A 24,462-nucleotide genomic window follows, 5' to 3' on the forward strand; every position below is an offset into this window, starting at 1 on the left:
GGTTTAATAAAAAAAAACATAAAATATAAGATTTTTTATTAGATTAACCCAAAATTTACGGATAAAATTACTATATGTGTTTTCTCTAATCACAATTTTAATGTTGTGGTGTTTTATAAATAAAAAATAAATATAAATATAAATATATTATTATATGAAATTAAAAGGCTATCATTCAGTTTTTGATCCACGCAAACTTTCTTTATACGATACTTAATGATTCAGGCTGTATATTTATTAAATTACAGTAGATGCTCAACAATAAACAAAAACGACTCTGTGGCCCAATGGATAAGGCGCTGGTCTACGGAACCAGAGATTCTGGGTTCGATCCCCAGCAGAGTCGTTCATATTTTTTGTTTTCTTATCAAGACCTGCTATTTTAATAATCAACTCTTCTTTTTAATATATATACCTTTGAATTTACCATTTTTATCAAGCATATAGAAAAAGATTTTTTTTTTGAAAACCCATCTACGAGGTTTGATTTTTTTTTTTCATAACCAACTCAAAATTTATTTTCCCATATTTACATGGACTTCAGAAACCAAACCCAACAGTCCAACTTGCTTGACTAACTTTTTTCTACCAAAAGTTTGATTAGACTCGAACAAAAAACTTGTATGGTGAAAGTTTTGGCGAAACCAGCAATGAATGATTTGATCACTAAAACAACAACATTAAGATCTCCTACATGTCTTATATCTAATTTTCATTATTTATTTCTCTTATACATTCATTTTGGTATGACGTTCGGCTGGGACATGTGGCATCTTCTTTCGTATTGCATAGTCCACCATTTTGATATGACGACAGTATATTCACTTTAAGGATGAAGAAATTGTGTCGAAGGGTCGTTTCACTTATTACCACCGATAGGATTCAAGACTTGGTGAAAGATGAAAGCTAAACTGAACTTCATTAATGTTACAATATTTTAAACTTAATGAAAACGAAATTACTAAGTGGCATGCTGGAACACGAGAGTGACACACACACGCTAATACACGTTTCATACGTACTTAAGCAAGATCCCGTTCATGTGCGAAGCAATTCGCCATCATTCTATTTCATACGTCTATTGGTGAAAGACAAATGTGATATTTCAATTATATGGAATTTAAGGACTCCACCAAATCAATAACCATGGTAATCAAAATCCGTCTCAAGTTGTAAATGAGTAAGTGTGGATTAGGGTGAGTATTTGGACCTGTGGATCAGATCGGACCAGGACCATTTTTTGGATCCACGGGCCGGTTCTTGGTTCTAGGAATTGATTAAAACCGGTCCGGTTTTTTTGTAGGTTCAGTCCGTCCGGTTCCAGATAAAAACTGGACTTGATTCTGTCAAAAATCTTTAAAAAAGCATAACTTATTCGTTTTAAGTCGAATTGACATACAATTTTTTCACATGTAATTTAGAGTTTTTACATTAATCTAGACTATAATTTTATGATTTTGGTGTTAATGAATTACATTTCTTCAAAGTTAGGATATCAAAACTAAAATATTTTAGTTTTTCAGCTATTATTTTAAACTTTTGTATTCTGCAAAAATCTTTAAACAAATATATATATAATTATTTTTAAGTCAGATTAACATGCAGTTTTTTTCAACATACAATTTAGAGTTTGTACTTGAGTTTAGACTATAATTTGTCGTTTTTGGTGTTATATTCAATAAATTACAATCCTTCAAAGTTGGAATATCAAAGCTGAAATATTTCAGCTTTTCAATTATTATTGTAAACTTTTTTATTTTGTAAAAATCTTTAAACAAACATATCTCATTCGTTTTAAGTTAGATTGACATACGGTTTTTTCCAACGTGTAATTTAGAGTTTGTGCATGAGTTTAGACTATAATTTTGTCGTTTTTGGTGTTATATTCAATAAATTAGAATCATTCAAAGTTTTAATATCAAAGTTGAAATATTTCAGTGTTTCAACTATTATTTAAAACTTTTGTATTTTGTGCATATCTTTAAACAAGAATATCTCGATCGTTTTAAGTCGGATTGACATGCGGTTTTTTCCAACATGTAATTTAGAGTTTGTACATGAGTTTAGACTATAATTTTGTCCCTTTTGGTGTTATATTCAATGAATTACAATCCTTCAAATTTGAGATATCAAAACTTATAAAGTCATTAACTTATTTGATTCAAAGTTCAAAAAAATGGTATAAACGATCAAAGTTTGATCGGTCCAATGGTACAAGAAACGAAAACATATTTATTTTCACGAGTTCACCGTATCAAACCCAGAAACGTATTCAGTTTAACGAGTTGTAACGTATCAAACTCAACGACATATTTGTTTTATGGAGTACAAGAAACAAAAATGTATTTATTTTTACGAGTTCACCCTATCAAACCCAAAAACGTATTCAATTTAACGAGTTGTAATGTATCAAAACCAACGACATATTTGTTTTAAAGAGTTGTATCAAACCCAAAAATGCATTTTAACGAATTGTACTGTATGTATGTAAAGTTGTTCCAAAAAACAGAAAACCTTGACATGTACCCGGTAAGCCTCGTCCGGTCCGGTCTACGGTCCACAATATTCTCCGAAATCGATTCAGTCCAAAAGTCAGCCCGGTCCGGCCAAATGCTCACCCCGCTGATGGTCTTCAGGACTGTAATCGATATTGGAGTTTCTACAGTATGCAAGAACCCTTATAAAAGTGTAAATAAGGACATGCACTTACGGGCATAGTATCAACAAAAATGTATGAAATGTTTATAAAGTTGATGATGTGCGTAATAGTACACATATTAGTTTTACCAACTATCTAACTAACTATTACGACTTAAGGCAGTGGACCTATTCACAAATAATATAGCACAAACAGTCGGGTATCGAAATCAGGGAACGAATTTAACTTACTAACCTAACTACTAATAGATTAATCTAAAAAAAACAAGCAAAAGTCAAAAGGAGTTTTATCTGAGTTTTCAAGTTCAAACAAACTTAAACACTTAACTAATGGTTTTAATCAATATACTAAAAAAACTTTCGTTTAGTTTGAATCAACCTTTTCCTATGGTTAGTTACTAATTATTGATTATTAAAGTTGGTTACCAATTATTATGTAATTAGCAATTCAAGTCCAAATTTACTAATATTTTCACCAATTCATGAACTACCATGAATGGTCATACACAAGCAAAACACATAATTCGTTATTAATTATAGATAGGCTATGTAAGATTTATCTAAGCAAACACAATTATGGTCATAATTATGTTCTCCAACATACACATCTAATTTTGTTACTTTTATTACTTATCTAACATGTGGTTGATCCTAGCTCTAACAATATAATAGTAACTAAATCACTAGGTAATCAAGTTCGTGTAATTTAAAGGCCACTAAGCTACACTTAACTTGAATTTAAGCAAAAAAATATAACACATGAATCATGGTATGTTTCTTTATTGCCCTTATTATTATTAAAGTTGCATTTTTGGTCCTTGAGTTGTATGCGAGGCGTACCACATGGTACCCTTAGCGTACAAGCTGTAAAGCGAGTACACGGGCATACCACTTGGTATGCTTAGCGTAGTATTGCGAAGTTGGGACGGGACTCCAGACACGTTGGGTGTACATGAGATCTGTTGAAACCCTAATTTTGGTTGTTGTGCACTATATAAACACCTTAAGACCCTAGGGATGGCCTCATTACCAGCCCCCAAACCTCCTAAAAACCTAAATCATCCCTTAAGCTTTCTTGGTGGTGTTCTTGAGCCCTTGAGATGATTTTAGTGAGTATCTTGCTTATTTCGAAGGAAGCTTTGAAGATTGAAGGTGCTTGACATGGAAAGAAGGTCATAGATCCAAAATCATCCCACTTGTTGCAATCTCTTTGTGGTATCAAGTTCATACCTTGGCTTGTAGATGATTAGATCTCCTCATAGTTTGTTTTGTTATACTTTTGGTCCCTTTTTGGGTTGTTAGAAGAGTTAAGACATTTTATGGGATTGTTCTTTTATATATGAGCTTGATATGGTCTCCTTTAGCATAAAGGAGAAAGCTTTATGGGATTTTTGGTCACATGCATGCACTAAGTCACTTATTAAGTCCTTTTTAAGCTTAAGAGCTTCATTTATCCATGCATGAACGCAAAAGTTAGCTACTTTACGTGATAATTCACTTCAAGGAAGTTAGATCTGTGGTTTTGGGGCTATGTCTTAAAGGATTAAGGACTAAAATCGAGTTTTAGCTGAATAGGTGAGTACGTTGGGCGTACAAGTGGGTACGCTTAGTGTATAAGCCCTTAAGCGAGTACGTTATGCGTACATGCTAAGTACACCCCGCATACTCAGTCTGGTGGACTTTGCATGATTGGGCTTCAGGTTTGTGCCATCCTTTGGTCAGAGTGAAAGAACAATACAAACACTTGAAGATATGCTGAGAGCATGTACCTTGGAATTCCTTGGTAATTGGGATGAACATTTACCTTTGGTAGAATTTTCCTATAATAATAGTTTCCACTCGAGCATAAAGATGGCACCTTATAAAGCTTTGTACGAACAGAAGTGCCGTACGCCGTCTTGTTGGCTTGAGGCTGGGGAAAAGCAGTTTATGGGACCAGAGATGGTTCATCAAACTGCTGAAAAGTTGAAAATAATTAGGGAAAGAATGTTAGCAGCTCAAGATCGTCAAAAGAGCTATGCTGACAAAAAGCGAAGACCGATGACTTTTGAGATTGGAGATTCGGTTTTGCTTAAAGTCTCGCCGTGGAAGGGACTTATAAGATTTGGTAAAAGGGGAAAGTTGAGTCCAAGGTTTATTGGACCGTTTAAAGTTCTTCAGAGGATTGGGAAACAAGCTTACAAGCTCGAATTACCCGAGGAACTGAATGGAATTCACAACACTTTTCATGTGTGTTATTTGAGGAAGTTCATGGGAGAAGTTCCCGATATAATTCCAATTTTTGAATTGAGAATTGATGAGAACAAAAGTTTGACTGAAGAACCAGAGGCAATTGTTGACCGAAAGACTAAGAAGTTGCGACGCAAAATGGTTGGGTTAGTGCTTGTCCGATGGAAACACACGAATGGGCCGAATCTCACCTGGGAGACGGAGAGTGACATGTTGAGTCGCTATCCGCATTTGTTTGTTGATGTGTGATTCCGGGGACGGAATCATTCTAAGGTGGAGAGAATTGTAACGCCTGTGTTTCCGGGCTTGCCATTTTTAGCAATGTAATAGTCTAGGTTAACCTTTGTAACCCGTTTTGAAATAATAAGATTTTATTATTTGAGTATTATGTGTTTTGTGCTTAATTGCTTAATTATGTGGTTTGATTAATTAAGAATAAAAATAAGCGTCAAAATTAAAGTGTAAATAAACTTAATATCTTTGAATAATGTTGTAGTAGTTGAAACGAGGTTTCCGAATATATATAGAACGCCCAAATCTGACTTCGTATGAGAAAGTTATGATTTATCAAAGTTTCGGCTTAGCAGTGTGCAGCCCGAAATACTCGATTTGAGATCGAGCGGTTTTTAGTTGAAGCAATCTAAACGAGGATCGAAGGTCTCGTTGTTGGTATCAAAGTGATAAAAAGTTAGGCGAGAACGGACGTCAAACGAAGAAGTTATGAATTTATAACGAAGTTTTTCTGTCGCGGCCTATTAAAAATAAATAATAAAAATAAAGTCGAAATTAGCTGACGGAGTCTAAACGAAAGTTGTAGAGCGTGGTCTCACCTTCGCGTAGATATAAAGAACATCGAAAACGGAGTTCGTATGAAGAAGATATGAATTTCCGAAGTTTATTACATATTTTGTAATTAAATTTAATTGAAAATTCGGAAGCATTATCCGAAGGAGTCACCGGTCTGATCCGAGGTACGCTCCGCGTACTCGTGTACGCCCCGCATACTCCGAAGGTGTCGACACTCGCAGCAAGTGGCTCGGATGACGCATGCAATGACGATTTCGGAAGCAGTACGCGCCGCGTACTGCAGTACGCCCCGCGTACTTCGAGGCTCCAGCCTCCTATAAATAGGATCCGAAGGCAGCCGAGTCTTTTGTTCATTTTCTCTCTTCTCTCTCCCGTTTTGCATCGTTTTGCGTGCCAGAAATATCCCGAAGCCCTGGTATCATACTCAAGCCCCGAGGCAAGTCCCGAGATCCCGAAGATCCCGAGAAGTACGGTTCCCGAGCCGAAGCTCTGCCAGCGAGAAGTTCGATTTTTGAAGAGATCTTCCAGATCTGCTGAGGATTACTACTTTTGCAAGTCGTAGTGCTGTCTGATCATCTTCTTATCAAGTGAGTGTATACTACCTTTCATAAACGTGATAATAATACAAGTTTGGTTCGAGTGTATTAAGCATATTGGATTTTATAAGTGTGAGTGTGTAGTTACCTTCTTCTAACACATAAATATTAAGTATTTTCTATAAAATACGTGCTATGTGTATAGTATATTGATGTTTATATGTGTGAATGTGTATTCACTCTCTTCTATCTCATAGATATGATTTATTCTCTATGAGATATGTGCTATGTGTGTGTGTGCCTCATCTGTTATGTGGATTATGTGTTCATTACAGCATGCTATACAAGTTTTTAAACTATGTATAAAAATGTATATTTTTATCTACTAATATGTTGGGTAGAACATGGGTAGATAGTTGGTGTGTAATAAATAGATGAGAGGCCTCGTTGTTGTTTGATTTAGTCATCTAGCGGAGTTTAGATGACGACCACGGGCTATTCTAGACAGTCTTGTGGAAACATTAGCAGGTTCGCCACCTGTAGGTGTTAATGAAATTAGGTGTTCATTCGCTGTACTCCATCCCCCTCATGGTTGCTTTATTTGACTTATATTGCTGAGGAACCCCCGAAGCATGTGTTGTCGCCCCGATGAAATATTCTTAGACTAGGTCCCTTATGTTAGTTGTTTTAGGGACATAAAGTGAGAATAACGGGAATGGGTAATTGGGTTATTGTTGGTTGGTGAAAATTAAATATGATTATTTATTGTGGGTTGAAAACCCTATATGCTCACCAAGCTCCCAAGCCTGACCCACTCAGTTTTATTTGTATTACAGAAAGTGGCGCGAGGGCATGAGATGGATGAACCATCAGTTGTTTTGTTTACAAGTCTGTATATGTATATATTTGTCGAAAGACTTGTAATGTTATCGTTTATGCTTATTGGTCTGTATCGGAACATGACACCCCGAGTTTTGATTATATAATGAAAAATACATTTCTTTTATGAAATGCTTTGGTAAACATTGTTTTATCATGTTTTGTTTTTGGGAACAAATTCCGCAACTCTTTCAAATCAAAAGGATTTACTCTGAAAATATTTTAAAAGCATAAATGAAAAACGGTCTTTTCTGGCCGAGATTTTGGGGATGTCACAGTTGGTATCAGAGCATTAGTTTAAGCGAACTAGGAATTTGTAGGATTTCTAGACTTAAACTTAGAATGCTAAGTGAAGTTTTGAGATGTGTGTCTGTTATGTTTTAGACACGAGCACTAGTTTATTTTAGGGGAGTTGCCTAAAAAGCTTTATGTGCTAAATGTTATATGTTGCCATATATGATATTATTTGTTCGGATCTATGGTCTGTTGCCGACCGGATCTAGAAACCTTATGTGTGTAGGATTCTAAGCGTACGTCTACGATATTGGAACTAGCATGTAAACGTTTCGGTGTGATAAGGAAGATTTGAATATCTATCATGATTGAGGATCTAATTTCACCTTATTCGGTGTGTAGATCAAAATGGTGAGAACCAGAAGTAGAGTTGGAAATGCTGGTGAAAACAGGAATCAACCACCAGTGATTGAGCAAGTACCTGTCGTAGCAGCAGCACCCGAGCCAATAACCATGGCTGGTGTGCAAATGATGATTCAGACGATGTTGGATCATCAGATGGATGAAACTAGACGGTTGCTTCAACAGAATCGTGAAGAACTGTCAATTCGTGTGGAGGAGCCTGAATTAAATGAAGGGCACTTGGAAGGTGGAAACTTCAGTGGGTCTATTGGTCAAGCCAACCCACCGATAGTTAGGCAAGATAACCATGATGGAAGGAATGATGGAATGGGATGCAAGTACAAGGACTTTCAAACTTGCAAACCATCGACCTTCAATGGAAAGGAGGATCCGATTGGGGTTATGGATTGGATCTCCGAAATGGAGTTAGCCTTCATGACATGTGGCTGCAGAGGTAAGTTGCAGACTATCTATGCAGTGCGACAATTCCGAGGTGGAGCCGTTCGTTGGTGGAACACTCTAGGGAAGACGTTGAGCCCTAATGAGCCACTGCAATTGTCATGGGCAGAGTTCTTGGTGCAGTTCAAGCGCAGATTCTGCTCGGCTCAAAATTTGTTGGAGTTGGAGAACAAGTTCCTGACATTGACGAAAGGAAGCATGTCAGTTGATGAATACACCAATAACTTCACCGATAAGATGGAGTTTTCCTTGCGTATCGTTCCAGATGAGCTGACAAAGGTGGACCAGTATGCGAAGGGACTCCCATGGGAGTACGAGGTGCCAATACGTCAGGCACTTACTCTAGAGGCAGCTATCTGGGCTGCCAAGTCTGTTGAGAACATGATTAAGGGAAGAACCACCGACAAGGTTGAGGTTGGTGAGAAAAGAAAGTTTGAGGGAACATCTGGTTCCGGTAAGAAGGGCAAAATTTTGAAATCTGATTCGAAAAAGTTTGGAGGAAAAGGAGGCGAAGCGAAGTGGTGTGATAAGTGTAAGAAAAAGCACTTTGGGAAATGTAGCGAGGATGTGACCTGCTACAAGTGTGGAAAGGTTGGACATTTTGCCAATGAATGTCCGAACAACAAAAGGATGTGTTTTGGTTGCAATGAAGAGGGGCATATTTTGAAAGACTATCCGAAGAAGAAGGAGGCAGCTAGGCCCAACATTCCACCAAAGCCGAAAGCGAGAGGCTTCCAGATGACACTTGAGGCTGCGAAAGATGAAGCTGATGTCGCTTCAGGTACCTTTCTCGTAAATGAATTACCTGCTCAAATTTTGTTTGATTCTGGAGCCAACTACTCCTTTATTTCGCATGAGTTTGGTAGAAAGCTAGCTTTGCCTATTGATAGACTAGATGATGCTTTATTAGTCGAAGTTGCTAGTGGCAAATTTGTACCTGTTAGCCATCGTATGAAAGACGTCTTAATTGACCTTAATGGGAATAAGTTCCACGAGGAATTATTGCCTATCGAACTTAATGGTTTCGATATCGTGTTGGGAATGGATTGGCTTAGCGCCAATGATGCCGAAATTTTGTGCAAGAAGAAGATAGTTAAAGTAAACCCGCCTGGGAAAGATTCGTTTATGGTGTATGGGGACAAACGCAAAGTGAATTCTGGAATCATTTCTCTAATGAAAGCCAGAAAGTGTTTGACCAAGGGATGTACGTCATATTTAGCATTCGTGATCGATGCTAAGAAGGAAAAGAAGGTGATGCAGAGTATTCCAGTGGTGTGTGATTATCCGAAAGTGCTTCCCGAAGATCTTCTTGGATTACCACCTGATAGACAAGTAGAGTTCAGAATAGACTTGTTACCAGGAACCACGCCAATAGCAAAAGCACCTTATCGATTAGCACCGACGGAGATGAAGGAGCTGATGATGCAACTTTAGGAGTTATTGGACAAAGGTTTCATTAGACCTAGTTCATCGCCCTGGGGAGCTCCGATGTTATTTGTGTAGAAGAAAGATGGAAGTATGAGAATGTGCATCGATTACAGAGAACTGAATAAGGAAACAATAAAGAATAGATATCCGTTGCCGAGGATTGATGACCTATTTGATCAATTGCAAGGTTCGAGCTATTTCTCGAAGATCGATCTAAGGTCAGGATATCATTAGCTGAAAGTAAGAGAGCAAGATATCAAGAAGACTGCATTCAGAACTAGATATGGACACTACGAGTTCTTAGTTATATCGTTTGGACTAACCAATGCTCCGGCAGCGTTCATGGATTTGATGAATAGGGTTTGTAACCCGTTCCTTGATAAATCCGTGATAGTGTTCATAGACGACATTCTGATTTACTCGAAAAGCCAGGAGGAGCATGGCAGACACTTGCGAGAAGTGTTAGAAGTTTTAAAGAAGGAGAAGCTGTATGCGAAGTTCTCCAAATGTGATTTTTGGATTCGTGAAGTCCAATTCTTGGGTCACGTGGTCAACCAAGAAGGGATAATGGTTGATCCAGCAAAGATCGAAGCTGTGATGAAGTGGGAACAACCGAAAAGTCCCACGGAGATTTGAAGCTTTTTAGGATTAGCCGGATACTACCGCAGGTTTATCCAAGGTTTTTCTTCGATTGCTACTCCATTGACAGCTTTGACCCACAAAGGAGCTACTTATGCTTGGAGTGATAAGCATAAAGAAGCATTCGAGAAGCTAAAGAAGAAGCTATGCGAGGCACCGATACTTTCTCTACCCGATGGAGTTGAAGACTTCGCTGTTTATAGCGATGCGTCTGGGGTTGGATTGGGTTGTGTTTTGACCCAAAGAGAAAAGGTGATAGCATATGCGTCTCGACAGCTGAAAGAGCATGAAAAGAATTACCCGACTCATGATTTGGAGTTGGTAGCGGTAGTTTTCGCTCTGAAATTATGGAGGCATTACCTCTATGGCACGAAGTGCAAACTTTTCACTGATCATAAGAGTCTCCAATACCTCTTTAATCAGAAAGAATTGAATATGAGGCAACGACGCTGGCTAGAATTACTTAAAGACTACGACTGTGAGATACTTTACCACCCCGGTAAAGCTAATGTTGTTGCTGATGCTCTCAGTCGGAAAGTCAATCTTGAAAGGAAAAGGCCAAGAGCGTTGAGAATTGAAGTTGTCTCGACCATTGTGGAAAGTATAAAGAAAGCTCAAGAGGAAGCTTCTGAGAAAAATGACCGAAAGGAGGAACGTTTGGGTAAAACGTTGGTGTTTGGTACAAACGGTCATGGACTGAAGGTATTCCAAGATCCTATTTGGGTACCTAAGTCAGGAGGAATTAAGGATCTTCTGATGGAAGAAGCTCACAAAACCATGTACTCAATTCATCCTGGTAGCACTAAAATGTATAGGGACCTGAAACCCTACTACTGGTGGCCGACGATGAAGCTTGATGTTGCAAAGTATGTGGCTGAGTGTGTGACTTGTGCGAGAGTCAAGACACAACATTAGAAACCTTACGGGAGTTTAGAACCATTGCCTGTGCCTATGGGTAAGTGGGAAGACATTGCTATGGACTTTGTCACTAAACTGCCCAGAACAAAGAATGGTCACGACATGATTTAGGTGGTCGTTGATCGATTCACTAAGAGTGCGCATTTCATAGCAGCCAAGGAGAAACGGTCTATGGAGAAGCTTGCAAATTCTTACGTGAAGGAAATTGTGAGGCTTCATGGTGTTCCGTTAATGATTGTATCGGATCGTGATAGCCGTTTCACCTCAAGGTTTTGGAAAAGTCTACAAGGGGAATTGCGTACCAAGTTGTGTTTAAGTACAGCTTACGATCCGCAGACTGATGGTCAGAGTGAAAGAACGATACAAAAACTTGAAGATATGCTGAGAGCATGTACCTTGGAATTCCTTGGTAATTGGGATGAACATTTACCTTTGGTAGAATTTTCCTATAATAATAGTTTCCACTCGAGCATAAAGATGGCACCTTATCAAGCTTTGTACGGACAGAAGTGTCGTACGCCGTCTTGTTGGCTTGAGGCTGGGGAAAAGCATTTTATGGGACCAGAGATGGTTCATCAAACTGCTAAAAAGTTGAAAATAATTAGGGAAAGAATGTTAGCAGCTCAAGATCGTCAAAAGAGCTATGCTGACAAAAAGCGAAGACCGATGACTTTTGAGATTGGAGATTCGGTTTTGCTTAAAGTCTCGCCGTGGAAGGGACTTATAAGATTTGGTAAAAGGGGAAAGTTGAGTCCAAGGTTTATTGGACCGTTTAAAGTTCTTCAGAGGATTGGGAACCAAGCTTACAAGCTCGAATTACCCGAGGAACTGAATGGAATTCACAACACTTTTCATGTGTGTCATTTGAGGAAGTTCACGGGAGAAGTTCCCGATATAATTCCAATTTATGAATTGAGAATTGATGAGAACAAAAGGTTGATTGAAGAACCAGAGGCAATTCTTGACCGAAAGACTAAGAAGTTGTGACGCAAAATGGTTGGGTTAGTGCTTGTCCAATGGAAACACACGAATGGGTCGAATCTCACCTGGGAGACGGAGAGTGACATGTTGAGCCACTATCCGCATTTGTTTGTTGATGTGTGATTCCGGGGACGGAATCATTCTAAGGTGGAGAGAATTGTAACGCCTGTGTTTCCGGGCTTGCCATTTTTAGCAATGTAATAGTCTAGGTTAACCTTTGTAACCCGTTTTGAAATAATAAGATTTTATTATTTGAGTATTATGTGTTTTGTGCTTAATTGCTTAATTATGTGGTTTGATTAATTAAGAATAAAAATAAGCGTCAAAATTAAAGTGTAAAATAAACTTAATATCTTTGAATAATGTTGTAGTAGTTGAAACGAGCTTTCCGAATATATATAGAACGCCCAAATCTGATTTCGTATGAGAAAGTTATGATTTATCGAAGTTTCGGCTTAGCAGTGTGCAGCCTGAAATACTCGATTTGAGATCGAGCGGTTTTTAGTTGAAGCAATCTAAACGAGGATCGAAGGTCTCGTTGTTGGTATCAAAGCGATAAAAAGTTAGGCGAGAACGGACGTCAAACGAAGAAGTTATGAATTTATAACGAAGTTTTTCTGTCGCGGCCTATTAAAAATAAATAATAAAAATAAAGTCGAAATTAGCTGACGGAGTCTAAACGAAAGTTGTAGAGCGTGGTCTCACCTTCGCGTGGATATAAAGAACGTCGAAAACGGAGTTCGTATGAAGAAGATATGAATTTCCGAAGTTTATTAAATATTTTGTAATTAAATTTAATTGAAAATTCGGAAGCATTATCCGAAGGAGTCACCGGTCTGATTTGAGGTACGCCCCGCGTACTCCGAAGGTGTCGACACTCGCAGCAAGTGGCTCGGATGACGCATGCAATGACGATTTCGGAAGCAGTACGCGCCGCGTACTGCAGTACGCCCCGCGTACTCCGAGGCTCCAACCTCCTATAAATAGGATCCGAAGGCAGCCGAGTCTTTTGTTCATTTTCTCTTTTCTCTCTCCCGTTTTGCATCGTTTTGCGTGCCAGAAATATCCCGAAGCCCCGGTATCATACTCAAGCCCCGAGATCCCGAGAAGTGCGGTTCCCGAGCCGAAGCTCTGCCCGTGAGAAGTTCGATTTTTGAAGAGATCTTCCAGATCTGCTGAGGATTACTACTTTTGCAAGTCGTAGTGGTGTCTGATCATCTTCTGATCAAGTGAGTGTATACTACCTTTCATAAACGCGATAATAATACAAGTTTGGTTCGAGTGTATTAAGTATATTGTTGTTTATAAGTGTGAGTGTGTAGTTACCTTCTTCTAACACATAAATATTAAGTGTTTTCTATAAAATACGTGCTATGTGTATAGTATATTGATGTTTATATGTGTGAATGTGTATTCACTCTCTTCTATCTCATAGATATGATTTATTCTCTATGAGATATGTGCTATGTGTGTGTGTGCCTCATCTGTTATGTGGATTATGTGTTGATTAAAGCATGTTATACAGATTTTTAAACTATGTATAAAAATATATATTTTTATCTACTAATATGTTGGGTAGAACATGGGTAGATAGTTGGTGTGTAATAAATAGATGAGAGGCCTCGTTGTTGTTTGATTTAGTCATCTAGCGGAGTTTAGATGACGACCACGGGCTATTCTAGACAGTCTTGTGGAAACATTAGCAGGTTCGCCACCTGTAGGTGTTAATGAACTTGGGAGTTCATTCGCTGTACTCCATCCCCCTCATGGTTGCCTTATTTGACTTATATTGCTGAGGAACCCCCGAAGCATGTGTTGTCGCCCCGATGAAATATTCTTAGACTAGGTCCCTTATGTTAGTTGTTTTAGGGACATAAAGTGAGAATAACGGGAATGGGTAATTGGGTTATTGTTGGTTGGTGAAAATTAAATATGATTATTTATTGTGGGTTGAAAACCCTATATGCTCACCAAGCTCCCAAGCCTGACCCACTCAGTTTTATTTGTATTACAGGAAGTGACGCGAGGGCATGAGATGGATGAACCATCAGTTATTTTGTTTACAAGTCTGTATATGTATATATTTTTCGAATGACTTGTAATGTTATCGTTTATGCTTATTGGTCTGTATCGGAACATGACACCCCGAGTTTTGATTATATAATGAAAAATACATTTCTTTTATGAAATGCTTTGGTAAACATTGTTTTATCATGTTTTGTTTTTGGGAACAAATTCCGCAACTCTTTCAAATCAAAAGGATTTACTCTGAAAATATTTTAAAAGCATAAATGAAAAACGGTCTTTTCTGGCCGAGATTTTGGGGATGTCACAGTAGCTTTCCAAAGCCGATGTCAATTTTGATCCCATCAGATACGCGTGTCCTTAGATAAGGGATCATATATTCCTCCATTCTAGATATCATATGAGATATGATTTCAAATCATTCTCTTTGTACTATTTCTTGAATTCCGATTTATAACGACTAACTAATTGAACAAATCAAATTAGCCCTAGCCTGGCCGAGCATTTACGTTTGTCACCACTAAACCATCGAGGGGCCCAAAGATATCGCTTTTATCCTTCTTTGGATAAAAGGAATGGATAAACTTTGATACAATATTTTCTTGCACTCACTCACCGAATCACACACAACAATATGTTTTCTAACACCAAGTTACTAGTGCGTTTACATATTATCAATGTGCAACCGATTTGTAAGATACAACTCACACATCTCGGTTTCAAGAATATAAGATGTTATCGTCTCACTAATCACTCGTGATACAATTTCATGGAGTGATCCAAGTAAGCGTGGGTTTAATCCAATGCTCAAATCACATTCATAAACACTCATGAACGTTGCAACAAACATTTGCTTATGTCTAATGCTCTTTAGACAATCCACACACCAATTCACGACAGTCTTCATTCATATCTACTTCCAACATATGAACGACTGTGGCCCGTTTGAATAATTCGATTATTCTTAATAAACTCAATTATTCTGGAAGTCAAAACATGCAAATGTGAAACACAAGAATAATACTAATCCCATATGGCCTCAAACCTTTGAGTATAAATAAAATGCCTTTTATTTATCACCATATTGATTACTCATTATTTGTCATTTCGGTTAATCAACTTCTTACTTGAATTACAACACTTGTCCCATGCTCCTAGCATGCACACAATGTTTACCTATGGTTCTTACTTTGTGAAATAGACCAAATTGAGCACATTCCCAATCATTCTCATTTCACAACTCCAAATCCTTTTCCATAAGTGAAAGAATATCAAATTCTTGCTACTTATAGAATATGCTAGATTCTAACATTCTATGCAACGATCCTTTCGTAATGTCACTGCACCAAAGTCACAAAGACTATTGCCAATGATATTACAAAGTCCTCTATCGGAGATTGTTACAAGACAATTCCTTAGATATGATGTCTCTCACTCAAAGTACATTCCTTTGAACATCCTTTTGCATAAAAGTTTCTAATCTCGATATAGATTTTTCAATATTCAATTCCTAATATGAACACCCTTCCATATTTTCCATATGACAACTCATTCTTAATAGAATCTTATCTAATCATAATAATGTCGATATGGTCCATCCAACATGGAAACATTTCCATATTTTCCAATACTATACTTCCAACTACTCCCAAGCGACCAATCCTTGTCGAACTTTGGATTGTCTTTTGATAGTTGTTTAATTATTTTAGTCAAAACCTATTCTAGTCCTTTTTCCCTCTAAATGCGCTAGACATTTGGAAAATTTTAGAATGGTCAAACATTAAAGCATTTGCAATCGATCCTATACTCGAAGCGTATGTGACACGACGCATAATGTTTTATTTGCTATGTTCTCAAAATTCGAATTGTGAAGAGGAATGTCGTAATCATAATCGAAATTTTAAGAACACACTATGTACCTTTGACTAAATTTATTAACATTCTACAACCTAAGCCTTTAGATTTAAAATGAAGCATAATATTCTCTCCTTTAATTATAGCAAAACAACTATTCCATCCTTACAACTTCGCAAAGAATGACTCTTGTTTTCTATAATTAATATTGCCAATTTGCAATACTTTCCTTAATAATCATACAATCATAACATTTATGCTCCCACTATCATGATGATTATTATAAAACATAACACTTATGCTCCCACTAGCTTCGACATGTATTTATAAACATCTTAACTTTCAGAAAACAATACTTATTGAATTTCTTAAGTTCATGTTTCTAATACTTAGTGCTTTGATAATCTTTTATCAAGGCTTCTTGAACTTATACACCTTTGCCTTAGATAGTTCATGTGTGTGTCTAAACAATTAAGACTAATTGCCAAACCTCACAATTCAAATCATGGAAAGGGATACCGTAACCGTGATCGAATTCGAGAATGCAATTTTACAATCACTATCTTCTTAAAATCTTTCTTAGTGAAAACATTTCCTCACAATCATTTTCATGAAGGAGGAAATCTTATGACACTTAGATTTAAACGGTGCATGTGTTCCTATCGATGTGAATTTGTTAAAACTAAAGTTTACGATAAATTCAAACTCATATGGACTGAACTTTCTTGATCTCGATTTCTTGCCTTTATGGTAGCACAGCTGCCCACCATGTCTTCCAAGTAGTTAAGTAGCTCACCTTTTCTTATCAATGTACTTTCCATTGATCAAGGTCCTTGCCTTTTATGCATTCATATGAGAACTCATAGGACTCACATGCATAATTAACTCGATTAGATTGGCACATAAACAAAATAATGTCAGAACGATAGGTTGTAAACCTTAACTCGTGTGCTAGTGATGATCGATTAGGTTTATTTGATTTGTTTTTGAAACCTTTCAAGACCATTAAGACTCCCACTGACTCCTTGACATATAAGATTCTCTTGTCAATAACCATTTCTTGACAAACAAATATTCAAGAGTTAGTGTAGGTTTTATCAAAACACTTCATAAATTGGTCCTAGTTCGTCTTTGTCTTATCCAAGACATCACAACTTACCATATTTAATGAATGTTACAAACCTTCTTAATACTTATCACTCAATGTCACAATCTTAACTCTAAGACTTGTTTTGGAACGCAGTATGATTGACTTCTTGATTTAACCATTTCTTCAATTCTTGATCCCTCTTTTGAGACATACAATTGTACTAAGACTCACTTAGAGGATCAATTAAGATATGGTTCTTAATCATTATAACTTATCATAAAGCATAAAAGGTACTCTCCCTTCTTTTTTAGAATGGAGAAACTTTTATCTTTCTGCCTAATTGATTCTTCTTATTCGTTCTGCTATTGATTTAAAACGTTTTTTTTCAATCAATTCAGAATTACACTTAATCTTATAAGTATAATCATATTTACTAAACCTTTAGTAAATCATGACGAATATCTTGTTACTCTTATGGTGGACTTTGATCAACACACAACTTTGTGTACTCGATCTCCTAGTCCTTCACTCGACACTTTGTCAATGAATTAGTCTAATTTCCAAATACGAAATTTCTCATTCATCGTGCATCCACGTTGCATGATTCCAAGTTTCTATCCAATTGAAACTTGGGCGATGAGAAACTCTCCCTATTTGGTAAATTCTCGACTTTTCCATAAACACCATAAATAAGAATCATATCCATTTGTTGTAGAAATATGCAAACACCAATTTTCATAACGATTTCATTGCAAGGAATTAAACAAATAAATAAATAAGTCAAACGAAAATTTATTTTATTTATAAAAGCAGCGGAAAACATTTGTCCTTACAATGCAAAATCCATTGAAAACTATGTATTTCAAAAAAAAAATTCTAACAACTCTATCATAACTATCTAAGCTCAAAATCTAATCTTCAAGTCCATGCGATCAAGATCCATTCCTTGTGATTAGATTCATCTTGCTCTTTCACCAAGCTTCCTTTCTTTTCACCGATCCTGTAAAACATGCAATCTTATCACATTATGTATTAAGAATTAATGAATAGGAACTTAATGGAGTTAGATAGTGGATTTTACCTGAAGCGCAGCCATACTCTCTGACTCTCCCATCTTCTGGACTCTTCATGCTCTTTGGGCAGACTTGTATCCAACGCCCTTTCTTTTGGCAGCAAACGCAGGTCGGTTCTCCTAGAACGTCCTCGGAAGCATGGTTGGTTGACTTTCCCAACAAATACGCTCCATTGCTTCGCCAAATCATTTCTGATTCAGCAGCAATGAGCATGTGAGTTAGGTCAATGAGGTTGTCGTCATGATCCATCATATAATACTTTCTTTTGAACTCATTATATGATTCAGGAAGTGACTGCAAAACCCAATTCACAGCCAACTTATCTAGGAATGACACACCCAACATTATCAACCTATCAATGTGTGATTTCATTCCTAGAACGTGGGCACACACGGGTTTGCCATCTTCATGTTTCATTTCCAATAGGGCTTTAGTGATATTGAACCTTTCAATTCTTCGATCTTGTGGGTTGGGGAGAACAATAGGAGGAGGAGGAGGAAGTGAAGCATGGTTTCTTGTTCCTCGATTGAATCGTGGAATACCATCTTCATGTGGAATGCTTGTTCCACGGGATTTGGGAAGACCATAGTTGTCGAACTTTGACATCTACAAAACGGGAGAAAAACAAATTCAAGTTAGTTGATTGATTGAGTCCTTAGTAAATCACCCAAATGAGATACTAAGGCTAGGACCCAACACAATATTCTACAACTCGGGAGAGGGATGCCTTAACCCTAATTGAAGAATATTTGAAGGTAAGTGAATGACGATTCACTAATTTCCACCATGAAAAACGAAAAAGAAATTTATGTTTTAAATCTATGAAAACTCCTAGATCCTTTGAGATTCATTGAACTTTCAATGGCATGTTTAAATCTCGATATGCCCCTCTTGTTTGTGACTGGGATGCCGAGGATCACAAAGCGGGTGTGAATAACCATGCAAACTTACATGGTGCCCTCACATGTTACAGTCACCTATTCGATGTGCCGGTAAACCACACACGCTCCACTGAACTATGAAAATCATTGAGTCACCCTTTGCTACCTTTGCTTAGAACCATTTAGTGTGCCGGTTAACCACACACGCTCCACTAACGTCTTCGCAAGGGCACAAAGTGTAATTTCATGGAATTGCATCAATTCACTTTTGCCTAAGTAACTAAGATTGGGAATTTGTAAAACATTTAGTTACTTTTGTACTTTATTATACTTATAATGAAAGGTTTTTTTTTCTATCCTACCCGTTTGGCTAACGACCCTCTACTAGTCAAGAGTGCGGTGGGTAAGAGTGGATACCCATTCAATCGCCATTTTATAGGCAATTTCCTTAAACACCCCTTATAGACCAGCTTCATGAATGAGGCCTACTAACGGTAAGACTGACTTTTACTCATACATATATATAATGTTAGACTTTTAATGTTATATATAGTATAGGGTGCATTTTACACTTTTAAAATACTAGGAGGTCAAATTTAATAATTATACTTTTAATTCGATTAAATTGTAAACCTAAACTTTTATGGATTTATTAAACCTCTTTTAATTATACACCTTAATTAATTAATAAAACCATAAGGGTGTGATTTGAACTTTTCAAAACAATACTAGGGTTTTAGAATTTAACATTCCTAATTAAACTTTTAATCAACTTTTAAATTCCAAAACTTGAGGGCAAGTTTTGGAATAACCATGCAAACTTACATGGTGCCCTCACATGTTACAGTCACCTATTCGATGTGTCGGTAAACCACACACGCTCCACCGAACCATGACAAACATTGAGTCACCCTTTGCTACCTTTGCTTAGAACCATTTAGTATGCCGGTAAACCACATACGCTCCACTAACGTCTTCGCAAGGGCACAAAGTGTAATTTCATGGAATTGCATCAATTCACTTTTGCCTAAGTAACTAAGATTGGGAATTTATGTAAACATTTAGTTACTTTAATAATTCATTATACTTATAATGGAAGGTTTCGTCCTATCCTACCCGTTCGGCTAACGACCCTCCACTAGTCAAGAGTGCGGTGGGTAAGAGTGGATACCCATTCAATCGCCATTTTATAGACAATTTCCTTAAACACCCCTTATAGACCAGCTTCGTGAATGAGGCCTACTAACGGTAAGACTGACTTTTACTCATACATATATATAATGTTAGACTTTTAATGTTATATATAGTATAGGGTGTATTTTATACTTTCAAAAAGCTAGGTGGTCTAATTTAACAATTATACTTTTAATTCAATTAAATTGTAAACCTAAACTTTTATGGATTTATTAAACCTCTTTTAATTATACACCTTAATTAATTAATAAAACCATAAGGGTGTGATTTGAACCTTTTCAAAACTATACTAGAGTTTTAGAATTTAACATTCCTAATTAAACTTTTAATCAACTTTTTAAATTCCAAAACTTGAGGGCAAGTTTTGAATCATTTCAACACATTAGGGTTTAGAATTTAAATATACATCAAAATTAAACTATTAATCAAAATTTAAATTCCAAAACTTGAGGGCAAGTTTTGAAACCTTTTTTCAAAACATTAGGGTTTCAACTATTTAAATTTCAAAACAACAAAAATTTTTGGGTTCAAATTTAAACTATAAAACCTAAGGGAAAAATATGAAACTTTTCATAACAACAAGGATCAAATAACAAATAATCTAAATTAACAATTAATCACATAATTATCCATATTTTATTTATTTAATGATTTCTTGCAAAACAATTTATCAATTTAATCAAAATAATTTAAACAATTATCACATAAGGAAACAATTATCTTATTAATTGATAAATATCTTCAATTAGATCAAAAATATAGTCAAATATATCATATAATCAGATTAATATTGATCTAACATGATAAGGTAACCATCCATAAGCAAAAACAGCAAGAAATACCGAATATACCTCTGTCTGACGCACCGACTCGCCGAGTCACCCTCTGGAACTCGCCGAGTCCATCAAGCAGAACACCAAAAATCGAATTTTTTTAAACATATCAAACATCAATACAATAGAAACCAGTCAAGTCTCTGATACCACTGATGGGTTTTGGTCATAAGACATCCTATGTGCTCATACAAACCCTAATGCTTGGATCTAGGTTTCTCTATTGTACATGCTTTCAATCCAAGACTATAAACTCTAATTCTAGCATATGGAAATCAATATTAACATATAATTAGGTTTATGATATTACCTTGATTGTTATGTAGCAATAACAATCCCAATTCCTCCTTGAATTGACTTTGGAAGGCTTAGAGTCACAAGTGTCACTCCTCTAATGGCTTACAAACACCATAAGCAAGTGGAGAAGGTATAAAGAGAGAGGAGAGAAGTAGAAATTCGTCCTTTGATGCTCTAGGGATCAAGTGCACGAAATACTAAGGCCTTAGGTGTCTTTATATAGGGTTGGGATTAGGGTTTCAGTCCTTATCCTTATCTAGTTACTTGCTCATCAAGCAACCATAAGATAAGCCTTGAAAACCCTTATCTCTTGGACCTTGGACGATTTTAAGGATATCCTTATCCTTGAATTCGTTCATCCTTTAACAAGGATAACCATTGCCCTATTTTGCAACTATCACATAATTACAATTCAGCCCCTCTAGTTTAATTAATTACATTTGATCACAAAATTAATTCTTAATTAATTATTGACCAATATTAATTAAACAAATATGATTTCTCCTTTAATATATTATTCTTATAACATATTAATAAATCATAATAACCTCTCTCTTTATTTATTTCTCCAATCAAGTTGCTTTGGTGAAGGCAACCCAAAAGGACCATGCACCATCGGGTCAAGTACATACCAATATAGTTATGGACTTAGACACTAATCCAACAAACACGACATCGAGGTGAGTTACCTTCCAGTAGAGGTGGGTCTACGGCCACAATGTCGACCCACCAGCATGAGTTGTCTTTAGATGATTGTCTTTGTGATAATTGTCTAGGTTTGCTACTACCTGATGTGAATTATGTGTCAGTATGATATGATATATGAGATAGTGGTAGTAGGAGGAGAATAGTCCCCAGATCCGGTCGTTAGGACCGAAGGGTAGGTCGGACACCCCATATATGTCTGACAACATGATTATGATATCTTATTATGTGATAGTGGTAGGGGTGAAACAGTCCTCGTGGCTGGTTGAGATAGACCAGAGGGTAGGCAGGCACCCCAGAATGGCCTGACATGGGTAGGTCAACACCCTATAATGGCTTGACATGGGTAGGTCAGCACCCCAGAATGGCTTGAAATGGGTAGATCGGGCACCCTAGAATTGCCCGACAGTATGTATGACTGTATGTTATGTGGTATGATGGGGGAACTCACTAAGATTTGTGCTTACGGTTTTCAGTTTTGGTTTCAGGTACCTCTTCATCGAAGGGGAAGGAGATGGCAAGGTAGCAGCGCATCACATACACATGATTCCACATTTGAGATTTCTTGGATTGTACTATGACATTATTACTATTTGACAATATAGTTTTTGAGACATGTAACTATGGTTTATGAATTAATATGATATCAGTAATGTTTTCTTCAAACAAATTTTATAAGCAATATAATTAAAACAAAAACTTCAGGTCTCGGTTTTTGGGATGTTACAAGTTGGTATCAGAGCCTTGGTTTGAGGGATTCGGGCACACCTTCAGGGGTGTATGGAATCAAATCGAGGGCTTGAAAGATTTTTACAAGAAAACAGTTTTCTAAAATTTAAAAATAAGGAGTTTTGAGAAAGAACAAGGTGTGTGATGCGTGCGACCGGCTGAGCTCATGTAAGTTTTTATCCAAGATACCCATACATGATATGTTATGTTATATGATATGATTATGAGAACTGCATGTTAGACTAGGGCTAAGGATCTAGGGAGGATTCCTTGTATGCCTGTTATGTGATTATGAGAACTGCATGCTAGGTTAGGGCTAAGGATCTAGGAAGGATGCCTTATATGCCTATTATATGAGCTTATTGAGCTATATGCTAGGGATGGTTAGTCAGAAGTATGATAGCCTGATTAGGTTATGCTTGGTTATGGTTACTCAATGCCCGAATGTTGCTTAACTTGTGCTTATAGGGGTTCTAGCTAGCTTTAACTAACTAGTAAGCGAATATGTAATAGTATTCGCAAGTTGGTTAAGGAAGGGCGGTAGGGACTCCTTGTGCATCTGATGCTGAGAGTAGGTCGGAGAGTACCCTAGGACAAACCTCGAATGAGGATAGTTTGGAAAGTTGTATTAGTGAAAGGGACTTGGTGAAGTCGAAGCAATCCTTGAGTCATGTACGGATAGATGTGGAAGGTAGTATGGGCCCGAACTACTAGAAGTAGAGGATCCGTACTTGAATCAAGGAGGGCTAAGAAAGAACCAGGGAACTTGGAGTGTGTGTGAGACCTCTCAAGAGTATATATGACCCTTATGTTTATGTGTTTTGTTTCAGAATGGCGATTACGCGACATGGAGATGGAGTTTCAGGGTCTGGATCAGGCTCGGGCGCGGGATCCGAGCAGGTTGATGATGGGCTACGTGAGTTCATCGCGTCTGAGATCATGAGAGGTATCCTTGAGGCGACCCTGGTCATTTTGATGGGTTTTGGTCATAAGAACATTCTATGTGCTCATACAAACCCTAATGCTTGGATCTAGGTTTCTCTTTTGTACATGCAAGTTATCCAAGACTATAAACCCTAGATCTAGCATATGATAATCAATATAACATATAATTAGGGTTTAGATCATACCTTGATTGTTATGTAGCAATAACAATCTCAAATCCTTCTTGTAATGACTTTAGAAAGCTTAAAGTCACAAATGTCACTCCTCTAATGGTTCACAAACACCAAGAGCAAGAGGATGAAGAAGAGAAGAGAAGGAGGCTCTCAAAAACGTGTGGAAACCCTAACCAATTAGTTCTCCACGTTTTTGGAGCATAAGGGTTCTATATATATATAGTGAGGCTATTAGGGTTATCTAACAAGGAAACCCTAATTTGGATGCTTAAGCCCTAAGCAACCCATGGACTCCTTTCCTTAAAGGCCTTGGACGATTTCTAATGGGTTTACCCATAGAATTCGTCCAACCTTATAATATAAGGCAATCCATGGCCCAATTGCAATTATCTTATAATTACAATTCCAGTCCCTTAAGTTTAATTAATCTCTTTTAGCCACAAACTTAATTCTTATTAATTCTTGACTAATATTAATTAAACAATATGATTTC

The 24,462-nt window shown here is 37.0% G+C and overlaps 1 non-coding gene across 1 annotated transcript; it reads left to right on the forward strand.

Moving 5' to 3' along the window:
• Positions 1-273: 273 nt before the first annotated feature.
• On the forward strand, positions 274-346 carry TRNAR-ACG (transfer RNA arginine (anticodon ACG)). The gene has a single exon. It is a non-coding gene; the product is annotated as a tRNA-Arg (tRNA).
• The last annotated feature ends 24,116 nt before the right edge of the window (positions 347-24,462 follow it).

The sequence above is a fragment of the Lactuca sativa genome, chromosome 3 (genome assembly GCF_002870075.4).
Source record: "Lactuca sativa cultivar Salinas chromosome 3, Lsat_Salinas_v11, whole genome shotgun sequence".
NCBI classification, from domain to species: domain Eukaryota; kingdom Viridiplantae; phylum Streptophyta; class Magnoliopsida; order Asterales; family Asteraceae; genus Lactuca; species Lactuca sativa.